The sequence below is a fragment of the Mastomys coucha genome, unplaced genomic scaffold (assembly GCF_008632895.1).
Source record: "Mastomys coucha isolate ucsf_1 unplaced genomic scaffold, UCSF_Mcou_1 pScaffold21, whole genome shotgun sequence".
Classification (NCBI taxonomy): Eukaryota; Metazoa; Chordata; class Mammalia; order Rodentia; family Muridae; genus Mastomys; species Mastomys coucha.
Genome location: NW_022196904.1, coordinates 73,370,569 through 73,384,514, shown reverse-complemented (window position 1 = coordinate 73,384,514; position 13,946 = coordinate 73,370,569). Strand labels below are relative to the sequence as shown.

Sequence of the window (13,946 nt, the reverse complement as noted above, 5' to 3'; positions counted from 1 at the left end):
AATCTTTCCTTTGCTGTGAGTCCTGAGCCTTGTGGGGAAGAGGCAAGATACTGACATCCAATTGTTCCATCTCAGGTGAGTTGCTCTACAGTCATTTATTATCTGCACACTGACTAGCTGTGGGTCTTTATATTACTTGCCATTTACTACGAAAACAACTTTCTCTGATGAGGATTGAGAAATAAACTATCACATAAGATAAGTATACCTCATAAGTGTATTTTTGGCCTGTTCATTAAAACTCAGGTAGCTGTTGGACCGGGCTTTTATCTAGGTCCTCAATCACCACCACTGTCTGTTTTTATGCCAATAACATGATGCTTTTATTACTATATTTCCATAGTACAATTTGGTATCAGGGATGGTGAGTGATACCTCCAACAATATTTTTGTTGTTTAAGATTATTTTTGGTTCTCCTTGGCTTTTTGTGGTTTCTGATGAGTTTAAGGAATTTTCTGTAAGTTTCCATGAAGAACTGTGTTGGAAATTTGATGAGTTTGCACTGGATGTGTAGATTGCTTCTAGAACAATGGAATTTTCACAATGTCAATCCTAGAGCATGGAAAGTTGGCTACAAATTAGTTACTTTTCTGTTTCTTTAATAAACCACCAGGACCAAGGCACCTGGTAGAAGGAAGAGTTTATTTCAGCTTGTGGTTTTACAGCATGGTTTCCTTCATATGTTGAGGAGGTATGACAGCAGGAACAGGAAGCTAAAAGCCCCCATCTTTTACCACAAGCATGAAGCTAGGTGAATTGGAGGTGACAAGGTATTAAGCTCTCAAACCCAACTCCATCAACATTCCTCTTCCAAGTACACAAGGCTGCACCACACAGACCTCCTCAAAGAGAGTGCCACCAATTGCAGATCAAGTGATCACATGCCTACTACTATGGGGATGTAAGAATCGAACAAACAGGGACACCTCATAAAAATACCAGGAAGCCAGAAATGTCCATTAAACTTAAAGTCAGAGAGCTTCAAAAGAGTTTACTAAATAAACATCAGTCCCCAAGAGATGCCCTAATTGCAGGGAGTAATGCCCTGTACAAGGAAACATCCCCAGTAGGGGGAATCTCCCCCCACCCCTTCTACATGCAACTGGTATCTCCTCCTCACCTGGGGCACAAAGGTCAATGGAAATGAAGAACAATGGGAAAGATAACCAACTCAGGCTGTAAACCTATTTTCTGGAAGGGTATAAAGAGTGTGTGCTTTTGTTCTTCAGGGTTGCCTTTGTCCCGATTGCAGGATGACCCCAGTATACTAGATCATTAAAGCCTCTTGCTTATTGCATCGATCTCTGTCTCTGTGTCTTCGTGAGTGGGACATCCATCCCTGAATTTAATAGGGACATTTCTTATTCAAATGAATACAGAAGACTTCTGTCTGTTGGTGTCTTCCTCAATTTCTAATGTTCTGTATAAAGTAAGTTAACTAGTTGACAGTTGGCTATTGTGTGCTGCAAAATAGATGGTAGAAAGGGTTTGGGGGTGTTTCCAACAGAAAGAATTGGTAATGTTTGAGGTGATAGCAGTAGTGAAATATCATGTTGTGCTCCCTAATGTGAACAATTATGTCCACTAAAAATAAAAACATTTTATAGAGTATTAAGTAAAATTACCAGTAACATTAAACATCTCTTAAAGTCTCCTTCTATAATTTTTCTTCTGTCCCTTCCCATTTTCCTACTGTGTGTCCTGTGTTTTCTTTCCAGCAGTTAATGTGTTTTCCCAGTCTCTGTGAGTTGCTTGGTTACTTTATCTGTGGTATTCCTTACTAAGCAGAAACACTCATTTTATTATGTTATAGCTAACATTTGACTTATTAATTTTATGCTTTGGAAAGTTTAAAAAGATCTTGTAAAGGTAAAAATAAATTTTTTGATTGATCTATTTAGAGATGAAACTTGCTTAAATCATATAAGAGGAGTCCCAAATAATCACGAAGCTTTATGGAATACTGGGGATGTTTGATCTGGGATGAGTCTGAGAGGAAAAGAGTCCTCAGATCTCTTCTACTGGGTTTTTCTATACTTCAGATCTGTCCCACACCTTGGCCTCCTTCTGTCCTACTTGGATCTCTGCCATTCCCCAGTTAACCAAATCCTCTATGTCTCTCTTCTTCTTAGCAGAATAAACAAGCTAACATACATTTGTATTTTTGTGACCACCTTTGTCTTGCAAAGGATATTTTTTGTAAATTCTTTGTTGCTTCAGTTGTAAGTCTAATTCTCTTACATTTATTTCTTTAACAAACCCTCACTTATCCTTTTATGTTCTTATATTCTGTTTTGTGGTTTACATATCTTTCTCCTAAGCCAGAGAAAATTACGTTTTCCATTACACAGGACAGAATTGGTCTCTGTTGGTCTCTGGATAGGAAGCCATAATCCTTTTGATGTAGTTTATGTAACTGAGATGTGTCCTTCCAAGCTTCTTATTTGTTCCTATGCTAACCTCTATCATGTGGGTCTATGTTGCTTATTACCTTGTTTGCTTATGTGGTTTCAAAATGTTTTTCATATTCTTCTAAATAAGCTTCCTTCCCTTTGTGAAATTAGAAATTGCATTAGAAATTTCCCTTTCCCTTAGAAATTGCATACTATTTTTTAACCTTTGCTAATGACCTAAATGTTCAAAAGCTATCTTTAGCTGATTTGTCTCTCAGTGTTTCTCTTATTCAAATTTAAAATTTCCATATGCCTCTTCCCCAACTCCCTTTGATAATATGACCAGAAGTTTCAAATTTCAATCATTATTAATGAAATTGCAGTGCAATGGAGTAAGACCTCTATTAATCCAGCATTTCCATATGTTTGGCTGACATTTTGATTCTTGTTTATTTAGGGTCCCTCCATCAATACTAATATCAAAAAGGCTATACACAGTTGTGTCCTCAAGGCTGACTCTCAAAGCATCTACTATCTCCTCATGCTCTCTTTTTTTTTCTTGGTTTTTTGAGACAGGGTTTCTATGTATAGCCCTGGCTTTCCTGGAGCTCACTTTGTAGACCAGGATGGCCTCGAACTCAGAAATCTGCCTCCACTGCCTGGCCTCACGCTCTCTTTACGTCACTTTAATTTCCTCTTTCGGACTCATTTGTTCTTAAATTATCAACCAATATTGTCGGTCTTGTCTCTTGACCATATTTTCATCCTTATCTTAATATGTACCCTTAATTTCTGTCCCTCATTGTGGATGTGTATCTATGGTAGTCAGTTTTGTTCAGAGAAACATACTCAATTGGATACATACATAGACAGAGAGATTTGTTTTAGGAAATTGGTTTTTGCAACTCTGGAAGCTGTCAGCCTCTATGGAATGGGTAGGCAGACCAGAGACAACAGCAGAATCTAAACTGAAGTTCAAGTTTCACAAGCTACTAGCACTTAGTCTCCTTGCTCTAGTCAGCCTTGGGTGCTACTAAAAGAATTAGGTGTGACTCACTCAGTTTAATTCCCAGCTGTTCAAATGTAAATTTCATCCATTAATACCCTCACAAGGAAATTTTAAATTACATTTGGCCAAATAATAAGGGCCCCAGACAATGTTATGATTAACATATTAAATCCAACATCTAGTGGCCACATCCTGGCAACTATTGAGACAGAAATGCACAAATGCTTATTTTGAACTCTTGATTCTTTGAGAAAGGTCTTCAGGTGACAATATCCATTAAAGGTGAATTGGGAAGAGTTTTCTCCATAAAATGCCTTAACTATTGCTTTGTTGACTCAATGTCTTGTGATAACAAATCTCTAATGTATATTTAATCAAAATTCATACAATTTTTGTCTTGAAAGAATTCCTATGTCAGTGTTAAAAAATAATGTAAAGAAGAATAAAGATAAATTTTACCTCTTTTAAAATAAAATTTGTGAGGAAGATGCACTTGATAACTCAGTAACAGAAACTTAACTCTAGCAAGCAAAAGCACATTGGCTAAGAACAAACACAACCCATTGAAATATTATGAAAGCCAAGACTGATAGTGTTAGATTTGGGGTGGGAGTCCCATTCATGAAGGCACAGAGATGGAGATCGATGCAATTAGCATGAGGTTTTTAATAATCCAATATACTGGGGTTGTCCCTCATTCAGGCAAAGGTGACCCAGATGGGACAAAAACACACACTTTTTATACCTTCCTAGAACATAGGTTTACAGCATGAGTTGGTTATCTCTCATTGGTGGAGCTCATTGTTCTTTTAAGTCCATTGACCTTTGTACCCCAGATGAGGAGATACTTTAGGCAATTAGGAGGGGTGGGGGGAGATCTACCCCCTCCTGGGGACTTTTGCTGGAACCAGGCATTATTCCCCACAATTAGGGCATCTCTTAGAGATGGATGTTTGCTCAGTAAACCCTTCTGAAGCTTAATGGACATTCCCGCCTCCTAGGTATTTTTATGAGGTGTCCCTGTTTGCTCAATTCTTACAATAGGTTATTCCCCTGCCAGTGAAATGAGCCAATTCAAACCAGATTAGATTGTATTAAATGCAGGTTTATTGGGAAGCTGCTCTCGGGCGAGTTCACTGGCACCAAGGATGGAGTCCAGAAAGTCATTATATGGAAAAAAGTAAGGAGAGGGAAGAGAAAGAGAGAAGGGGTGAGAAAGAAAGGGAGATGGGGAGAAGAAAAGGGAGAGAGAGACTAAACTGTCTGTATTATATAGGAAATAGTCTCTGGGGGAAGCGCAGCCCAGCCCCTCAGCTGAAAGTTCAGGACAGAAGGAGGTAAGATATCCCAGCCATGCCCTGTAACAGGTAAGACTGAGGGATATTGGGAAAGCCTAGAGGTCAGGTCAGCTTTGATATGTAAAATATGCACCTCAGTCATTTGTCTGGCAGTCCAGAACCAAACAAAGATAACCTTTAAAATACTGGGGGTAAAATATAAAATATTTCATATGTGACATTTTGAGAATTTATCTATGGTACAAGAGAAATCTGGCTTTGCTTCCAAATTATAAACAGTGGTATTATCCTCGTAATATGATTTAAAAGGCTTTGTTTGGTGCAGAAAACATGAATATAATTGTGAAATGTATGTGTTTGCAAGGACAGTGGCCTAAATTTTACAGCTTCTAATTTCTGTCTGTCTGCCTGCCTGTCTGTCTGTCTGTCTGTCTGTCTCTATCTATCATCTATCTATCTATCTATCTATCTATCTATCCTCTATGTATATTTTTTGAGACTGAGACAGGGTCTCTCTCTGTAACCCTAACTGGCCTGGAACTTACCATGTAGCCTAGGCTTGTCTCAAACTCAGAGAACAGCCTTCCTTTCCCTACTCAGTGCATCCACCATTAATCCTGATTGTGTGAACAACAGTATTTCAAGAGCAAGGAGTATACAGTGAACCCTGCTGTTCTTTGGCTTACATTTATTGCATATCACTAAAAGAATCGTGGAATAATCAAACAGGAAAAAGAGCCCACATATTTTATAAAAATGTTCAATGGTTGAGAAAGAAGAAGATGTGTGTGTAGTTGCCATGAATACTTATACAAATTAGGTCCATGATATTATTTATTGTAGGAGGCAGACAAACAGATTTTTTATATGTCAATGAAGTTAAAAGATGTGTCTGTGAGAAATTTGAAATTGAATAAATACTTAAATGGTTCAATAAATACTTAAGCAAGAACAGTAGGCAGAATGAGATTGGAAGACTAAGCCAACCAAGCAGACAGCCATTTTAAGAATACTCTCAGAAATCAGAACAATAAAAAAGTAGATGTCTGAGACAAAAATGAAGATGGAGAGAAAAAGAGCAGAAGATCTCGGGTGGCCCCTGAACTCTTGGTTGCCTCCATGCCTGTCTGTGTCCTCCCTTGGATCCACTCTGAAGACTTTGCCCTGTCCCCACAAGGTTCTGGCAATGAACACCAGCATATCTCCACCATCCACATCTCTCTCACCACCAGCTGCTGAAAAATTCCACATCGGCTCAGCCCACATCTCTCACCACCAGCGATTCCACATCGGCTCAGCCCACAAGTCTAGATTCGCTTGAATTGACTTGGAGCCATCCCATCAAAAATATAACAGGAATTGTAAGAGAAGAAGACTGAGCAGGTGGAGAAAGAAATTATTTTTTAAATAGTTATGGTTTGAGTGTGAAATGTCCCCCAGAGGCTCATGTGCTTGGACACTCAGCCCCCCAGCTAGTGCCACTGTTTTGAGACTGCAGCATTTTTATGAGGCAGGGCCTTGCTGGAGGAAGTGGTCACCGAGGCTCAGGATATCAGGTTTGTAGTGCCGCTTCGCTTCCTGTGAGCAAACCATATTATCCTGCTACCACCACAGTCCAGTCCTGCGCAGCTCCATGACTCACACCAGGAACCAAAATCAACCCATCTCTCCCTTAAATTGTTTCTTGTATTTGGTCACTGCAACAAGTAGTTCATATAGAAGCAAAGTTGGGGCAACCCTCTCAACTTAGAGAGTCCCCTGATGTAAAAGGGGGGTCTTTATTGGACTGCAGATTGTCACCAGTAAGCACTCTGCTTAAGTATAAGGATGGGTTTATTTCATTGGCCATGTTGGGAAGTAGTTCACCCTATTGAGCAGTAAACAAAAGTGAGAAACTCAGATACAAGAGAAAGGGAGGGAGGGATGGGGTGAGAGAGGGAGTAAAAGAGGGAAGGAGGGAAGAAGGAAGGGAAGGAGGGAGCCCATTGTTGTGGGGATGGCAAGTCTTCCATCCTGTGAGCAAAGGCTCAGGATGGAAACCCAGGTAGAACTCTCTGCTCCAGTCTAAAGGCAGAACTATTTCTTCTCTAAGAAACTTTGGTTATTGCTCATAATTTATCCAACTGATTGAATTCAATTATTAAGAATAATCTCTGTCCTGACTGAATGTTTTTTGTGGGTGTCATCTTCAGGGAAGAGGGAACTTCAGTTGAGAAAATGTCTTCATCAGATTGGCCCACCAAAGCAAGTCTGTAGGTCATTTTCTTGATTAATGGCTGATATAAAAGAGCCCAGCCCATTGTGAGAGTGGTAACACCGCTTGGCAGGTTGTGTTGTATAAGGAAGGAGACTGAGCAAGCCATGAGTGGCGAGCCTCTAAACAGCCCTCCTCCATGGCTGCTTCTCCAGTTCCTGCCTCCAGGATCCGAACCTATAAGACAAAACAAAACAAAACCCATTTATTCCCAAGTTATTTTTAGTTATGGTGGTTTGTCATAGTGACAGAAACATAAGTAGAACAATGTCCTCTATTTAAAATTCAACACACCTAGACAATACACAAAACACACATTCACACTTCCTTTTTCCCAACACAGACTAGAGTTTATGTACTCTGTCCTAGCATGCTGATACCTCACAATGGTTGTCAGCAGCAGCATTCAGTGAGTACATTACTCTAAGTTCACATATAGGTTCCTCTTCCCTAAAATCTCCTGAAGAAGATGCTGACATATCTCCATTTTAGAGACAGGGAAACTGAGGCACCTAGAGATTACATAGGTAACAGACTCATGCATTTATTTAGAACTAAGTTTCAAATCTTCAAAGTCAGTCTTTAGAGCACCCACATAACCACTGCACTACACTGCCAAGAGTTGTCCAATCTTCAATAATTCCAATCTGAGAAATGAGAGATAGAACAAAAGACAGAGAGAACCAGAAGGCAATGAAATATTTTGCAAACAAACAAACAAACAAACAAACCCAAAAGAAACCCTGAAACCAAAGGAAAAAATCTTAAAATCTTTGTTGTTAAAAGAAATATATCTTTCATTTTATTGGTATAATGTTACAAGTATAAGATTCACTACTAATAAAAGTTAAAACATTTGCCTACTAACATATCAGAAGAAAAATAGGTATTTGCAGCATAAAAATGTGTAAGAAATGAAACCAAATATTGCAAATGAGATAATATTGCACAAAATATGGATGAGTTTAGTTTTCCTATTATAAACTTTAGGTGAAATAAAAAGTAAAATGTAGGCATGTTCCTATGTTATGTTATAGATTTTAAAGTAATTTATGATAATTTACCATAATAATAGTATGCATAATGAAGTAACATAGCATATATTTACATACTAAACCTCCAAATGTACAAGAAAGTACTAGAGATTAGTGATATATTTATTTTACATTCATGTTTTTGAGAATCAATAAAGTACAAACTTAAGATGAGAGGTTTGCATATTTAAAAACACTTAAATGTTAATGTTACCTATGTATAATTGTAATGCTATGATAAATAAGTCTTACATAATAATGACATAAATCAATAAAGAAAATATATTACTCTAAAGGCTAAGGAGCTAATGAGAGGAAACATAATTAAAACTTAAAATTGTTCAAAAACATTAACAATAACAAAAGTTCATTTTACCATAAAATAAAACAACATATTCAGCTCTCTAATGAGTAAATCTTTAAACATCAAATATGTATTTTGATAAAAAAAACTCTTATAACTGCTTTTGACACTGCAAATGGATGCATATTTTTGAGGTCTCGTTCATGTTGAGGTCTGCAAATGCCCATGTCTTCAAGGCTGGAGATGAAAGCCAAGCAGCAAAGGAGTTTCCTAGCTTACTTGAGATCCTGGACTTGATCCACAGCAGAAGAAGAACCCTAACAAGAATATCTCTGCGTATTCTGAGCCAGATGTCTATGTCTAACATTTTTCTTAAAAAAAAAAAAAGCTAAAATATACAGATTTAATATATTTGACCAAGCATTTGAGGGGACAACACTAGACATTTTTAATCCACGGATAAGTTCATACACAACATCAAAGTCCCACATTTGAATATTATTTAATAGCATAGCAAAAAACTATATAAATGAGGAAAAATTAAAATATAATTGTAGTACAGGTGTAGTGAAAGTTTGTGACATATACCTCAATCAAGTTTTTACAAACCTTTAAATGTGCAGCTTTATGTGCTGAGAGAGAGAACCAAAAGTTTGTGGAACTGTGGTTGTGCTCACCTGTGAACGTGGGGTTCAGGATGAGCCTCTTCCTTGTTAGCATTTTATTTTCTAAAGTAGTCTCCTGTGGACATGTTCTATTCAATAACCATTGCAAAATGTTATTTTTGAAGCAAGTTGTCAGGTTTGATGGCATCTCTGACAGATGGTGTGCCAGCCGGCACATGTCCACTGTGCAGGGGTCTCAGCCTGCCCCATGTCACCCACTCCACTCTGTGACAGTTGGGATGATTAGAAAATGTCCCTATGATTGAGCCCAAATCTGTCACCTTGTTAATTCTGTCCACTGATCAATAGTGCATCTCCTCTGCCATATGGCAAGTCCTCAGCCTCACAATGACAGCTGTCCTGTGAGCGCTGAGTTTCGCCACTTAGCTGTTGTTAGCTTCTTGACCCATCCCCAGCACTGACCACTTCTACTTAGCTCTCGTGTCAGAACTGTGTTAGGTAAGTAAAAACACAACAATTGGAGTTAGGTCTAACTTTCTTGATTATTGGTGGGGGAAGGTGTGGAAATCTATGTTTGGAAGTCCAGTGTGGTCACTTGTCTATGACCTCACCTGGTTTCCATAACAACATTTTCTCAGGCCACATCACAAGGCAATCAGCTTCATCCCTCCTGTCCTATTACCACCTTACCCCTGTGCCAGTGGAATGCAGCCAGTCAGTCAAGGTATCTTTTTAAAAGGCCCACAGCAAAGGTAAAAGGATTCTACCAATGGAGGTTAGATAGTAAAATGTTTGTGACATTCATACCAATATGATGCTTCCATGGTGGCTATGTTCAAATAGATCCCTCAAGCATATACTCATGGTTTTTGTTATGCCTTAAAATCAAGTGGTTTTATAAAAATCCCAGGGCTTGTTTTTACTCTGAGGTTTGAGCTGAGTCAACAGAATGTCTACCTTGGAACTAATGGGAGTGTTTCATGACTTCAGATGTTCTTATTACCTTTAAAAGGCAAATGCCAGGACAAAGAGATTAAAAGGATTTTAATGTGTTCATTTTGGTAAGGGTTTTAGTGGTTCCAGAGATGAATGGGGTAGAGGAGAGGTGGTCAGAAGCAGGCGACCTGCTGAGAGGGTAATCTCAAGCCTGAGAATCACAGAGGATTCAAAACCCATCTCAGAAACCAACTTCTTCTCTAGCTCCATCTGTCCCTTTCTGTCACCAACTCACCACAGTGATATTGGAAGGCTGCAGGTTTTCCTCTCTTCTTATCTTCACACTCTTTCAAAAACCCTTCTGATTGGAGAAGGATTCCAATACTAGATTCTAAGTGGTTTGGCAAGAATAGAAACTCCATTCTCAGAGAAATGGTGCTGACACTCCTGTCTACAGTGGTAAGGTCTTGGATGTTTATGTCCACACACCCATTCACATATGGAAATCTTCCAAAATTTGTTCTCATTACCTCTCTCTCTCTCTCTCTCTCTCTCTCTCTCTCTCTCTCTCTCTCTCTCTCTCTCTCTCTCTCTCTCTCTCTCTGTGTGTGTGTGTGTGTGTAAATACTAATGCCACAAAGTGTGCCAGAAAGTCAGAGGACAACCTGTAGGATTCAATTCTCTCTACCATGTGCGACCTTGGGGGTTGTACTAAGCGTCCAAAGGTTTGACAGCAATCACCTATACCCCATTGAACCATCTCACTGGCCCATATGTAGAAATCTTAACCCCTAATATGGGGAAGCAGAGCCTTTGAGAACAGTGACTTCATGAGATTGGAACCCCCAGGAGTGAGCTTAGTGCCCTTATAATACTACCTCAAGAATAGGTTTGCAAGCAGGATGGTGGTGACATACAACTTTAATGCTAGCACTAGGGAGGCAGAGGCAGGCATATTTCCGTGAGTTTGAGGACAGCCTGGTCTACAGAGTAAGTTCAGGACAGCCAAAACAATACAGGGAAACTCTGTAAAAAGAGTAGCTTTCTAGTTTTCCTTACTGTGATGCTTGCCTGAAGAGTGACGTGACACAATTCCATTATGCTGTCACTATCTCTAACTCCAGCCTTCACTCCAATCATGCCTTTAATATAAGCATTCAAGTGCAGAGGTAGAGGCAGAGGCAGATGGGTTTCTATGAGTTCCAGGCTAGCCTGGTCTACATAGTAAGACCTTGTCTCAAACAAGCAAACAAAGAATGATTTATTTTTGTTGTTGTTTGTATTTGCTAACATTTTCTGTACTGAGAGACCATATAGCACATAGTAAAAATCTGAATAATGGCTATGACAACTGTCAGGAGTGAATCCCAGATGTTACATCTGACTATGCCCTGACTCCCATCTCTGGCCAATTGTCCTGAGGTGTTTTTGAACGGAGAAGGTAAAGTGTGGGAAGAATCCTCAGAACTTGTCTTTCCCACTCTATAAGCATGGAGGAAGAAGACAGCCAGTGATGAACTAGAAAAGCCGAGCCTCTGGAGATACCAGGCACTGTAAGAATCTAGTGTTTACTACTTAAGCTGCTCAACCTGTTGTATTTTCTTTCCTGTTACAATATAGACAAGTTAAGATGGCAGTGGTTATGACCTGTATAAGCTACCAGACAGTTTGATGTGAATAGGGTGTGGGGAGAGAGCCAACCAGGATGTTAGGGTATCCCAGAAGCAACAGAAGCAGGAAGGCGTTCCCAGCTGGGCAGCAGAAGCAATAGCTGAAGCCCCAGTGAGAGAAGTGAAGGGCCTTGCCCAGTTACTTTGTCTAGGAAAGAGCACATGGGGAAGAACTTATTTCCTCTCTAGCTTAGCCCTCCAGTCTTAGAATGAACCCGCCTCCCTGCCCCCATGACTAGATCTAATAAGATAAATCTTCTACATCAAAAGCAAGGTAAAGAATAACACAGAGAGGAGCAGGAGGAGGGCAGCTGGGTACCAATCAGGACAGCGTGTTCCGTGCGAAGACGCAGGGAGGACATTGCTCCAGGGAACACAATGGCTCTCTCAACAGTAAATCTAATTTGAACACTGACCTAAAGGCTATGCCCTCAGTTGTATGCAGGTCAACTATAGTTTAAGGCAGAATACAGTCATTACAAAGCACACAGGGCATTATATTGGATAGATAGCTTGGCACTTGACAACTAACAGGGTTGGGAAAGATGGGGTTCATTCACCCAGAAATCAGAGGAGCTGGGATCTCCAGGGCAGTGTTTCACAAGTCAGCACTTGTATTGGGTCTTGAATCCACAAAGGAAAAGCCTTCAAGGCTTTTCTTCTGACAAAGAACCCACCATGTCCTCCAGTTTGCACAATCCTACGCAAAAGGGAGAAACTGTTACACTCTGAGTCAAACCAGTGGTTTGATTCCAAAATTCTGTCTATGTCACAAATAACTCACATGCTTAAGAGAAGATAACCTTATGTGACATGTTTAACCAAAACGATGACACAGGTCTAATACTAAAGTGAGTGTCTCTATGAGGATTACAGATTATTCATCCTCTAGAACAGAGGGTTTTTTTTTTACACATCCCCAGGAATCTAGGCATATAAAACAAGTGTACGGCTGGTGAGATGGCTCAGTGGGTAAGAGCACTAACTGCTCCCCCGAAGGTCCTGAGTTCAAATCCCAGGAACCACATAGTGGCTCATAACCATCTATAATGAGATCTGACTCCCTCTTCTGGTGTGTCTATATAATAATAAATAAATTTTAAAAAAAAGAAAAACAAACAAAAAACAACAATAAAACAAGTGTACAAGTCAAGTATCCATTGATCAAAATTACACAAAGAAATGTGTCTTGAAACAATTTCTTGGTGCACATATAACATGAAGGGGTAAAGTAGACTTCATGCGATAGCCATGCTTATTTATTTTCATAAGAAGAATTAAATGGTGGCTAAATATCACATGGAAGGGTACAGTATCTTCAATACTGTTCAGAGCTGATTGACATTCTGGTTTTATGGCTGCCAGTCCTAATAACAAACACCAGAAGAATGTTTAGAGCCATTTCAAAAATTGTTCATCCCAAATTGGGGTAGTATAAAGGAGAATGACCCCGTAGTTTTATATATTTGAATGTTTTGTTTTGAGTTGTAGGAACCATTGGGAAGGATTAGGAAGTGTGTGGCCTTATTGGAGGAAGTGTGTTACTCAAACTGGGCTTTGAGGCTTCAAGAGCCCACCCCAGGCCAAGTTTGGTCTCTCTGCCTGTTATATGCTTATCATGATGTAATCTCTCAGCTATTGCTCCAGCACCATGTCTTCCTGCCTGCTGGCATGCTTCTTATCTTCATGTTCATGGGTTAACCCTCTAAAACCATAAGCAAGCCCCTAAGTAAAGCTTTCTGTTATAAGGAGTGCTGGTCACGGTCTCTTTTCACAGCAGTAGAACAGTAACTAAGACACAACTCAAAATTCATTATAGTATTTTTTTTATGAAATTCAAGTCAGCAACTTAGACAACAATTTATTATTTTAAATCACTTTTTAAAAAAATTTATTCATTACACATATGTGTATGCACACGCACAATGTATGTGTAAAGACCAGAGGACAACTTGCAGAAATCTGTCCTCTTTGTCCACCATGTGGATCCCAGGGATCAAATTCAGATTGTCCAGTTTGGTGACAGGTCTTTTACCCACTGGGCATCTCACAGGATTACACTCAAACATTCCGACACAAGCTGATCCTAAGATGCATTGATTTGTTACTCATATGCTGAGGAATGGTAATGGGAAATACAAAAGAAGATTTTCATTTTCAGATTAAGTTGTTCTGTTTCTGTAAGAGCAAAAACTTTGTATACAGACTAAAGACGCAGTAGTTCATCACATAGAGACATCTGAAACATCTGAGCAAAGACCTTCAGTGGTCCCCAACTCTGAGCGACTGAATGCTCACTCAGAGTACACATTACAGAGCATGTTCTAAAGGACTCAGATCCACTCTACATCTGATTCAAACTTTATATTTGGAACTATGTATTCAGAATCCTTTTTAGTGTTGTCAAAGTTCTCGTGACCC

General features: G+C 39.3%; 1 long non-coding RNA gene across 1 annotated transcript; it reads right to left on the bottom strand.

Moving 5' to 3' along the window:
- Positions 1-6,516: 6,516 nt before the first annotated feature.
- LOC116100609 lies at positions 6,517-9,473 on the bottom strand. The gene is made up of 2 exons (XR_004122671.1): positions 8,971-9,473; positions 6,517-7,132 (listed from the first exon to the last, which is right to left on the bottom strand). It is a non-coding gene; the product is annotated as an uncharacterized LOC116100609 (long non-coding RNA).
- Positions 9,474-13,946: the final 4,473 nt, after the last annotated feature.